The sequence below is a fragment of the Pithys albifrons genome, chromosome 4 (assembly GCF_047495875.1).
Source record: "Pithys albifrons albifrons isolate INPA30051 chromosome 4, PitAlb_v1, whole genome shotgun sequence".
In the NCBI taxonomy this organism is placed as follows: domain Eukaryota; kingdom Metazoa; phylum Chordata; class Aves; order Passeriformes; family Thamnophilidae; genus Pithys; species Pithys albifrons.
The window spans coordinates 12,329,760-12,341,948 of NC_092461.1; positions in this window are offsets into that span (position 1 = coordinate 12,329,760).

Sequence of the window (12,189 nt, forward strand, 5' to 3'; positions counted from 1 at the left end):
TAGTAATCTACAGCTGGGAAACTTCCCACCCCCTACTTCCATGGAAAATGTATAGAGACAAAAAACAGCTAACAGCCAAAAAAACCTGCCATAATGAAACATCTGCTCTTCTTATCAGACTTGTGTGAAAGTCTTGTTCAGACCAAAACTTTTAACTTTTCACCCTGCCCTTCCCTTTGTGGAAGGCCAAAACTGGGGTTGTGGGGTTGTGGAAAGAAGCTTTTACCAGATCAGAACTTTTTTCACTGTCCCTGGCAGGTGGCAGGGGGGAAAGTGCTTCCCCAGCCTGGGAGGACTGTCTCCTTCCAGTACAGTGTCACACTGTGATTCATAAAGAGAAACGATGTTGAAAATACTGAGTATGACAACTCTTACTTAAATGAGAAAAAAGCAACTCTTACTTGAACGAGAAAAATGAGAAATGCAAATTGTGTTGTTTCCTCTACAGTGGCAAAATGGGACAGATAAGATTCAAAGTTTGGAAGAGGATTGAAGGTAGTACTTTCCTGGTTATAGTGGATCAGGAAAAGTTCAGGAAGCCAAGCAGGAATGCAGGGTGGGAAGGAAGAAGATGTCAGTAGTGATTTTTAATGAAAAGTCATAGCACTGTGAAGAAGATAAGCAGAATCAAAAGTGATCAATAATGGAGCTACAGCTAGAAGGGACAACAAAAAAGTAATTTGTTCTGGTGCCTTGCTGAGGAAAAATGTGCTGAAGACAGAAGTCATTAGCAGGTGAGAACAGGGTAAGGCAAGCACCATTTTTTTTATTCAAAGCAGGGATGAATACAAATACATCTGAAGCGGAAGGGGGAAGATAGTGCAGCCACATAAATGATCAAAGAAGACATAGCAAACATTGTGTTAGTGTAAGAGACAAGGATGGTAGCTTCAAAAGCTGATGTTACAAACCATAAATTATGGCAGTTGCATTAGTTGTGAGCATCTGAACTGGTGAAAGTAGAGTTCCATACACATTACTAAGAAACCCCAAATTATACATTGAAACATGCAGAAACAATGTGTCTGCACAAACTGAGAGCTAAATTTTTTTTTCCCTTTTACTTTATCTGAAAACTTGCTGTGTGGATGGTGCTGAGGCTTTTTTTCCTATTATTTCAGGAATATTTTGCAGGAGAGATATTTTTATATTCTGTTCTCAGGAAGGCAAAATTTGAACTCCCCCTGATCCTGCTGATAGACAGTTTTAAAACAAAGGAGAGAAACTGTTAGTGATGGTCCATGAAGGATCATCAATCAGCATCCTCTCTGCTCCAGGTGCCATCTTCTTATAGCTTTTGATGCAGGTGGGGAGGCCAGCTCTCAGGGTGCACAACCCTAGTATATGGAATTATTTACAAGATCTCCCTGATGGACACACTAAGAACTAAGATGCGAACTATACTGGGGTACTCCATCACTGGTTTTAAGAGAAATGTATTGTATGCATCTCAGTTTGACAAAAATGCTTCTGTCTTAGAAATTCAAGTGAATAGGGTATGTGCCTGAGGGACAATGTTCAGTAGACTGAATGCACATTTTTAGAGGAGTAATATCACAGTCTAGTAGAAAAACAAGCTTCAGGTGTGATAGCATAAGTCAGAACCATCCTCACATAGAATTCAGTTGTGGTTAAGATCTGGTAAACATTTTACTTTTCAGCTGCATACTTTACACACTATTTGCATGACATCTTTTCTCTCTTTCCCTTGCTGGCTGACTTTGTGCCCTTTTGGCTTGCCCCTCTATTTTTTATTTTTAAGCCTAGTGGTGATTCACAGGAAAAAAATCCATTTGACCAGTGAAGAGGAATTTATGACCCATTTCCAAGTGAACTTCAGTATACTTTTCAAAGGTCAAAGTCAAACCCCAAAGTATCCCCAAGACTGGCTTTTAAAAACATGACATGTTCTCAGTGACTCCTGAGGGCTTCCCTCCAGCCCATCTCTTCTTACCTCACCTGGCCTGCTGTATCATAGGTCCTATTCACTGCTCAGCCACAATGTTTTCCCTTAAAATAACCTTTGGTTTTGGGAGTGGACTGCGTGTCTTCTGAAAGGTGTCTAGAAGATACTACATTGCAATAGGAATAATGATAATAATGGCATTGGAGGTCCTACTCTGCTTCCTGGGGTAAACCCAGCGTAACTCTTGGTCATTAAGCTGTTGCTAGCACTGCTGCAAAGCCTCTGCACTTCCAGAGGATAACCTCATATATAAGATAACCTCATGTTTTCCTAACATTCACCACAGGATGGCAGTGCAAGATTTTAATTTTCAACCCCTGTTTCACTTAAATGTGTATGTGCCTTGTGCGTGTGACAGTGTAGTTAGATAGAAAATTAAAACCAGTAGTGCTTTCGTCCATTTTGAAAACAAAGATATACTGGTTTCCTTTCAAATAGAGCTGGACTGTGGAAACATGGAACCAATAAGAAAACAATGCTGCTGCTGCTGCATGTGAGCTGCTGCTATAAACACCATATTTCAGAAATGCACCTTGGCTTTGTTCCTATGTTGACTATGCATTTGATTAATTTACACCTTCCCCCTCCGTATAAAACCTATTTTGGAAAGATTGTTTAGATGATGTATTGTAAGTGGCTTTTGAATTCAGGGAGCTTTTGTCCTGACATTTCATCTTTGGCCTGTATGCTAAAGCACACTCCCTGGTGCAGTCCCAAAGCACGTCTTGCCAGTGAAGCTGTGAGCAGTTGCCAGAAGGTTAATTCAGCCTCCCTACTCTGTCTCCAGTTTCACCTTCCCATTTTCTTTTTGCCAGACAAATCAGGAAACTTGGTTTGTCTGAAAATGTACACGACAAAGCTGAACAGTTTTTAATCTGATTAAGTCCCCACTCTGGCTTTTTGCTTGGGTGCCAGCATGGGCAAGAGGAGGCAGCAAGAAGCCTGGGATCATCATGCTGACTACACCTTATGCCAGTCTAGTTCGTGTGATGGCAGAGCTGAAGAAAGCTTTCAGGCCTGGGCTCTGCTGGTTGTTGATTCAACTGGCTTGCTGTTGCAGGTTTTCTGGTTTGGCATTTACAGTGAAATGCTGATGGCAGAGTTTGCTCCATGACATTCTTGTCAGGATGAAATACAGTGAAGTCTCATCAGGTCTATATTATTGCCAAGCCCAATGCAGGATTTAAGCAAAGCATCCTGCTTTGAACTGCTGCTGACACACCCCCATACACTTAACTTCTTATTGATACTTATGTCTGTGCTAGTGCATTGTGTGGCTAAATCTCTGCAAAGACTGTGCAGGTGAGCTCCAGAAGACTGAACGCTGTATTGACAAGTGTCATAATTTCACAGCTACTTTTATTTCATTACTCACTAAAACACTTCGACAGTTCAACGGAAGAGTTGAAAATATGAACTCTCTGGACCAAAATCATGATAGCACTCTTAATTCATAAATCCATCATCTTTAAGGACAATGCTTTGAATGCTGAGGAATCTGCTTCGTGATTTTTAATTCTTGTTATTTCTTCCCTTCCACATTATCCCAGTGGCTGACGGGGGAATGGTGTTACGGTCTTGGTTTGAGTGCAGAGATGTGAATGCTGGGCACTATCAGCTCTGACTCCACCACTCCTGTCCTCATCCAGGAGAAACTGAGTTGCATAACTGATGCATGGGTAATGTTCACCTATTTGCTCAGACTGCTGCTGGAGGGAGACAGCTTGATAAAGGGAAGTTAAAGGGTTCTTCAGGTGGCAGCTATCAGTCAATGATGCCACCTTTTTAAAGCTTATGTACCTGTGTTTAGTAGTCCCACAGTCCACTAACAGATAAAGAAAGCATACAGTTTAGTAGTGCTGCTGGAGGTGTGATAAAGGCTCCACATAGGTTCCTCATAAATGCACCAGAGCACCACTTGCTTCTGTTTTCTCCCCTTCCCAATAAAGTGCAGTTTTATGTTTCAGAAGATTTCTAAGATGACTGATATGATCTGATACAGAACCACCCTGTATGTGGCAGGAATATAGACTGGAAGACTTAATGAAGGAAAAATGCATTTTCCATAGCTACTAGCAGCCAGCAGTCTTAGCCATATTGGAGAGAAGTGCTAATCTTATACTGATGTTAGTCTTAGACTTCAGCCCTTATCAGTAACATTTCTAAAATCTGATATCTTTCTTTGCAAAATAACTTCAGGAGCATCTCCATTTTATCTAAAGAGAAGACTATTTTTCTCTTTTATTCTTTCAGGACACACCTTTCTCTCCATCTGTTCTAATGGTGTAGTGGGAACTGAAAAGTGGGCAGAAATGCCTACTTAGTATGAGATGTGGCTACATTGTCTCAATTAAACTGAAAAACCCCCATTCACCTGTTTACTCAGAGCTATACAAAAACTTTTACCTTCTTTTCCAGTTGTGATATAATCTGGATTTTCTTCTTTCATAGATAGAAACAGTAATACATAGTAAATGTGTGTGTGTGCAACTGCAATAATGATTCAAGAACAACGCTTTAGAGCTACAGCTAATATTCTCATAAGTTTCAAGATGCAGTATCCCAAAACAGAGGCAATGCAAATCCTCAACTGAACAGTCCCCAACTATGTCACACAGCCTGTAAGAAATTAAACTTCACCAAACCCCTGTGGTACAGGGATGGTAATGATCTATACTTCCATAGCAGGCAGTGGGCGGGTCCAACTGTCACTGTGGTTTAGGCAAGGGCTGGTGTGGTGTGCTGTGTGTGGGGGAAATAGGGGCATAAAAGGAGTGGGACACCATCCTTCTAAACACGATTAGGATGGGAGTCCCAGTAGGCTTGTTGTCCTACAAGCCCATGTACAAGTAGTTATTTTTCCTTCAGAAGAGTTTGCAATATAAAAGAGACCAGACCAGTAGCGTGGAGGGGGCTGTGGCACAGTTATCAGGAGCACTGATACTGTATTGTTTGACACACTTGTTCATCCGTGTGTGTGCACTTCACAGTACCTCTCTCCAAACACTTTCCTTTGACAGGGGCAATTTGGTGCTGGAGAGGGGAGGGGAAGAGATTGTAAAAGCCAGAACCAAAAGTGTGCTAAGGAAAGAGGAATATGGGAAGAAGGAAGAAAAAGGGAGGAGGGCAGGAAACACAAAGGGCATGAGACTGAGGTATGAGGACCTTCAGTGGTGGGAGAGAAGCAGTAATCAAAGACCAACAGACCAAGTGGTGTTGCTTGTACACAAACACATGCTTATGCATCCATTGGAATTGACAGGAATTGGGTATTAAGAGAAAGGAGACTATGTCAAATAGAAAAAGGCAGGATTAAGATATCTGTGGCTGTTCTGGTTACAAGTCCCCAAATGCCTTCTGCACTCAGTCGAGCTGCTGTGGGAACCTTGAGGCTCTGGAGGTGCATACAGCTCTTCTCCCAGAGCATCTCTCTGAGAGCATCCTTGGGCTGAGCAGCAGGGTGGGCCAGTGGCCAGTCGCGAGGCTCTCTGTGGCCGCTGGTGAGCAGGGAGGTCGAGTTGTGCCTCTGTGGGAGCCGGGCAGAGCTGAGAATAAACCTCAGATTTCCTGCGCCTCAGCTCCATCCATGAGGCCTTTGCTTCCCCACGCACTAATCTGACATTACAGAACGTATGGCAATGCAAAGCCACAAAGAAACTAAATTAAGAGAGCTGTAGGCGTATGACTTGCATGCAGTGTTTCCCTTTCACTGCAAATTTCTCATTTACTGTTATTTTTGCATAGGCCCGTGTGACTAAATTCCCATAAAGTGGTCTCCCACACCTCAGGCAGTTGTTAGAGCAAAAGGCAGTCACTGGACCAATCTGTGCCTGAAAATTAGAGAGACACAGACCAGGCATCTGAAAAAGACTGTGGTGAGGGAAGGGATATATGAACCACTCTGGCACAATTCAGTTGTTAGGCAAATGATTAAAGCTAAAGAGGAGAAAAAACGAACGGCTCCCCTGGTTGTATATATAAGGTGGACATTTGTGGAGAGTGAGCCAGTGGAGTGGCTATCAACAATAAAAGAGTAATAAAAAGATAAGATCTTTGCATTCCAATTAAAAGAAAAAGCATTGCAACAGGATCAGATGTTTTCCCTGGCAAAGAGGCAAAGTATTTATCTCCAGACAAGAGACAAATACCTACCTCTTCCCTTTTATCAACTAGTAACCTGTAGGCCTCTGACAGGAAAAGGCAGAGAACCAGCACAGGGATTTCTATTGCAGATGGGAAAACATTTTTTCTTTTTTTTTTTTTCTCTTCATTGAAATTTGAAGAAAGATTGGACCAATGATTCAGTGGGGTGGAGGGAAACTAATCGATTAGGAGATTAACATCAGGGGAACCTTTCCAGCAAGATGGTTTTTCTGATGGAACCAAGTAAGAAATTAAAGAAACAAATATCAGCTTTGCTTCCCCTTCCTGCCGCCCGCACATTAGCCACATCTTTGCAAAACACACCATGCAGCATGTGCTGATCCAATGGCAATGCTCACTTCTACAAGACAGTTTTTTCTCACTGAGACTTTCAAAGCTCCAAACAATGCAAAACAAGTATGAGATGAAATGATCTAATGGCAAACTTGCAATATGTAGTGGTGAGGCGACATGTGTACAAATACTTGAGTCAATGGAACAAAAGTAAGTTTGCCTTTTCTTTACTGTTTTTTCAAGACTGTTCCAAAGTAGCTAGAGTGATGCCTAAGGGTTAAGTACATAATTTACCAAAGACCTTCAGAGGCCACATTCTGGCTTGTCTTCTCTTTGTCAGTGCCAGGAAGGTAGACAGATGATCAGGGAGAAAGTTGGTTTCACTGATTAACCTTAAGGATCCCTTGTGGAGATTGCTGCTTTCTACTAAGTGAAGAAATGTCATTGATTCAGCTCCTCAGGAAGTCTGCTACCTCCTTAACCAAAATTTTGAAAATTACTTGAAAATTTGAAATGCTTAATAATTTACTATCAAGAATAGTTTTTAAACCTGATTGTTGCTTGGTTTTTTTCAAATCTGTTTTCAGTGGAAGACTGAGGGGTTTTTGTGTGTGCAGTGTAGACCTGAGAAGAGTATGCCTTTACTAGCACAGAAAATGTTGAATGTAACTGAAAAAGAGAATGCTCGAAAATATAAGGAAATATGCCTGAAAATATAAGGGAATGCAATATTTCAATCAGCATATTCAAACCAAAATTATTTCATTTGAATGTGGCACAATAGTATCTCTTAGAAATGTAATGCAGTGACTTGGTTTTCCTTTTCTCTTTCATGAACAAGTTTCCTAGCCTGGCTTCAGCTTCCACAGTGCTAGGGCAGCCATATTCATGCTGGGGACAGTTGTACTGTGCCATAGGAGGTGTGGGCTGATGGGGAGACTTCCTGAGGCAGGTGGGACTTCTGACCTACGATGAGATACTGAAGTCAAATTTATAGATCACAGTTTTGAAGTTATTGATCCTCTGATGAAAGATATCAGTTTTCCTGTAGGAAATCTATACTCCAGATTTTCTGACAGAACTCATGTTTATCAGTCTCCTATTCCAACAACTCTTCTCCAGCACTTCCTTTTCTTTGACAATCCACTAATAGCTTCATTCCCTTCCCTATCATTGGCTCATCTTTCTTCTTATGTGCAAGCATAGATCAGCTGAAATGTGTACCTCCTGTCTCCTTCCAATAGCAATTTGATGCTTTACATTAACCTTAAATTTAAAACATATTGAGGAGAAAGGTAAAAGGCTTCTGTACCTGTCATTTGTTTCCATATTGGGAACTAAACAGAACTTCATTACATATCCCCTTTGATGTTTTACATACTTTATAGAAAATGTTTTAACAACAATTAGTAGAATACAATTAGCCAGGCCTTCCTGATTAATATTCACAGGTTCAAATCTGTAAGCAGTAGACTGAATTATTCTCTACATCTGTTACATATGTTAAGCATGGTGTCATGCAAGTATTTCAGCAAGTTTCTAATTCTTAGTAGATGTGTCTGTGTGTATGTACATATATGCGCATATATATACACACACACACACACATACATACATATATATATACATGTGTATATCTGCAGCTGTAGTTCCAGAAGAAGATTCCTCATATAGGCACTCAAGTGGTATCTTACACTCATCCCTTGTGGTCAGTGAGTATGATGTGGCATCCTTAGTGGTAAGATGACAGTTTCTTCCTCATGCCAGGGGAATACCCAGACCAACATTAATAGATGTCCATTGCAGGAAAATTGTCTGACCCATTGAACCTTTATTTTTTTTGCAGAGTAGATAGCTGCTATTTATTTAAACATTCTTATTTTGGCATATATTTCATGAGATATGTGTTTTAAAATGTAGGTTTCCAATACCACACAAAGTAGTTGTCTAAGTAACCTTAGCCAGAGTTTAATATACATCAACAGCTCAGCTTCTCAAGGGTACTTGCTAACCTAGGTATTTCTAATTGAGCCTTAACTTAGAGCCCTTAGAGGCTAACTTAGCTTCCTAGCTTAGTTACTGGAACGTGAACCCTCCCTCCCACACAGCTTTATAACTTGGGTTTCAAACAGGGACTTAAACTCGGTCTCTTGTATTCTAGGTGACTGCATAAGTGACCAGTCTACTGGCAAGTATGGGATGAATCTCTCATGTTCTCATGTGAGAGGTGCTCCACTTAAAATCAGTAATTATTTATTTGAGAAGGTGTTGGAATTCTGAACTTTGCTGCATTTCCCGACTAATGGGCTAAAGAGGCTGGGTGCCTTCTCTCTCTCTGCTATCTTCCCTCTACTTCAATTGTAGACCTGTGGTAGTTTAGAATTTATATGACATGGAACATTTCTAACAGTAAAGCTGGAAAGAAACCAACCCCTTGGTAGCTATACCACCCTCAAGTTATGCCACTAAGGAGAGATTTGGGAGAAAGTGTTTGGCTGCAAGAACTATCTTTAGACAGACAAGAGTTTGGATCCAACAATTTTTTTTGATTGAGTTGAACTTAATACTTTTGGGGTTTAATCTTTATCTGCCAGTGTCCTTATACAACACTAACTCTTACCCATATGGTGAATTCTGGGAAAAATGAGAGAGACTGAGCCATAAGAAAACTCATTAAAAAAAATCAATACTGAGATACATACTGCAACTGTTGACTTTACGCTGTCTTTGAAAGATATTGCTACATCCACTTTCTTTAGTTCATTTTAAATGTTATATTTCTGTGGTTATTTCTGTTAATTGTGTTTCCCTAATTTGCTTTTAAAATACTGAATTAAATATTAAAAGGTTAAGGTTTCTTTTTTCTGCTTTTCTCCCCCCACCTCTTCTGGTCTAGCCTAAATGCCAGCAGGAGAAAATGCATTCTTAGACTTAACTCAGCCACTAGCTTTAAATATTCTGTGCTAAATTAAGTACAGAAACAGATACATGTACTCTGGAAATATGGCTTTAACCGACAGAATTGTGATGGCTCAGGAAACTGCGCTGAAAATCAGCAAGAGCTCTATCTGATGAGTAATGGCAAAGGTTTGTCACTGTCTTCTCACACCCAAGTATTTACAGATGAAATCTACTTTCAGGAGCAATTAGGCATCATATACTTTTGCACACAGGCACATTTTCCTCAACAATATGGGAAGGACAAACTTTTGAATTAAAAAAAAAATAAAAAAGAGAACTTCAGATCAATCATGCTTATTTTCATCTTGCTTTAAACATGCTGTTTCCTTTTTTTCTTTAAATAGTTTTCTATGTGGTTGCTGAAACATCTCTGTAAGAAAAGCTGCAATACTCATACAAGGAAAGTCCCTGGTGGTTTTTAAATACATTTTTATTGAGATTTTTTAATTCATAAAAGAAAGACTTAATAAGCACCTCAGTCACAGAACCCCTTATTGTCATGATTACTGTTTAAGTCTTACAAGGTGTAATAAAAATTACATCTATGCCATGGACTAATCTATGGAGGTGTCTAAAGTGGTTTGGAAAGGTACATTCTGAAGGAAACATGAAGAGCTAGGGCTGAAACCTTTTTTATCAAGCAAGGAATTTAGCCATGCAGATGAGCATTTAGGTGTGTAACTTTGCATTGTTTAATTATTGCACAATTTTATAATTTTTGTAGAATTATCCCATATACAGCTACATCAGCAAATTAATTGGTTAGTTGTAAGAAACATACACCTTTCTTCAAAATGTTTCCCCCTCTTACATCAGTTTTCTCTAAATAATGTTCTAATGATTAAAGCTGACAATTCCGAAGACTTAGTTTTAGTCCATGCCCAGTACAGGTAGGTACAACATAGATAATGCTATTCGATGATCTCTCTATATCACTGCCAAGTTTTCTCAAGAATTTCTGGCAGACCTTTGAAAAAAACTTTGAAAGAACTGGAAAAGAGATTTTTCCTATGGAATGCATTTACAGTACTGCACCAAACCCTCCATATTATTGGGAAGGAACTCAAGATGTTAGTGAAAGTAGGCAAAGACTCTGATAGAGCAGACTCATGCATTAAGGATCACAGTTATGTACCTTTACAAAGTCTCTAGTGTTCATTTTGTAAATTTAAATGTAGGTTCCCATGGGTAGATGAATTCTGTCAAACCATTTTTGCTTCAGATAGGACAGGAGGTCAGATTATCTAAACTATGCCAGGTATCACTCTTTACTGTACAAATCACAACCTGATTCACAGATGGCAACTATGGATTACTTTTGCAATCAGGAAGCAGAAGGCAAATACGGTACTGGAGCATGTCCAGGGAAGAACCATGGAGCTGGAGAAGGGCCTGGAGCACAAGTCAGATGAGGAGTGATTGAGGGAGATGGGCTTGTTTAGCCTGGAGAAAAGGACACTCAGGGTGAACCTTATTGCTCTCTACAACTACCTGGAAGGAGTTTGCAGCCAGATGAGATTTGGTCTGTTCTACAGGTAACAAGCAATAGGACATGAGGAAATTATCTCAAGTTGTGCCAGGGGAGGTTTAGATTGCATATTAGGAAAAAATCTTCACAGGAAGGGTTGTCAAGCACTGGAACAGGCTTACCAGGAAAGTGGTAAAATCACTGTCCCTGGAACTGTTCAAAAAATTTGCAGCTGTGGTGCTTAGGGACATGGTTTAGTGTGATACCTGGATTGCTGGGTTAATGCTTGCATTCAGTGGTCTTAGAGGGCTTTTCCGGCCTAAGTCATTCCATGATGCTATGAATTCCAGAATTCTGTGAACAAAAGATAGTCTTTTATGTTTTTTTGTTACCAGATCACAGTTTAGCACAGAAAACCTAGTGACTGGGATAACTCTGAGACCTAACCTTCAGTAGAGGTAAAACCTTGTCTGTTAGGTAGATATTGATGACCTGACTTCATCAATTAGCTAGGCTGTGCAGGATCCATTCCTCTCTGTACCGTTCTGCCACCTGCTCGGTACCCGGCAGTGGGAGTTCAGCAGTTGAAGTAAATCAGAAGAATCTGAGGAATGGCTCAAGGAAGAGCATGTCTAAAGGCTGTCACCTGTATGATGACATCCATCCTGTTGTAACTGGTTTGATGCAAGGGGGTTTCCAGAGTTCCAAACAGTTGTCTTTGTCTTGGTTCCCCTGTCTATCAATTGAATATGGGAACAAATTTAATGTACGGTCAAAAACTACTTCTTTCAACTTGAAAATGTTGAAAGATGTAAGTTGTGGCCTTCACATCTCATCACAGGAGTTCACATCTAGCATTACTGTAAATCACAGAATCTTGGAATCATAGAATGGTTTGAGTTAGAAGTCACCTTAGATACCTTCTAGTTCCAACCCCCCCACTGCGATCGGGGAAGTCACCCACTAGATCAAGTTGCCCAGGGCCCTCATCCAACCTGACCTTGAACACTTTCAGGGACAAGACATCCACAACTTCTCCAGGCAACCTGTAGACTGTTGTAGCACCCTGCACATGGGGCTGCCATGCAGAGCGTGGGAGGTGCTGAGCGTGGCAGGATGACAGCATGCAGCATGCCGGCTGTGAATCAGCAATGCCACACTGCTAGGAAAGCTGTGCTAAGTACGTGCCTCTAACAGTGTTGACAGCAAATGCAGCTCAGAAGCATTGTAGCATGCAAAACTGAAAACATCAGGCAAATCTGTGATGTTGCCTGTTGACCTGCCCCTTACTGTGGTGATTAAGATCAGAGCAGTTGAAAAACGAGCCAGCTGGTCCTGAGAAGAGGGGTGTCCAAAG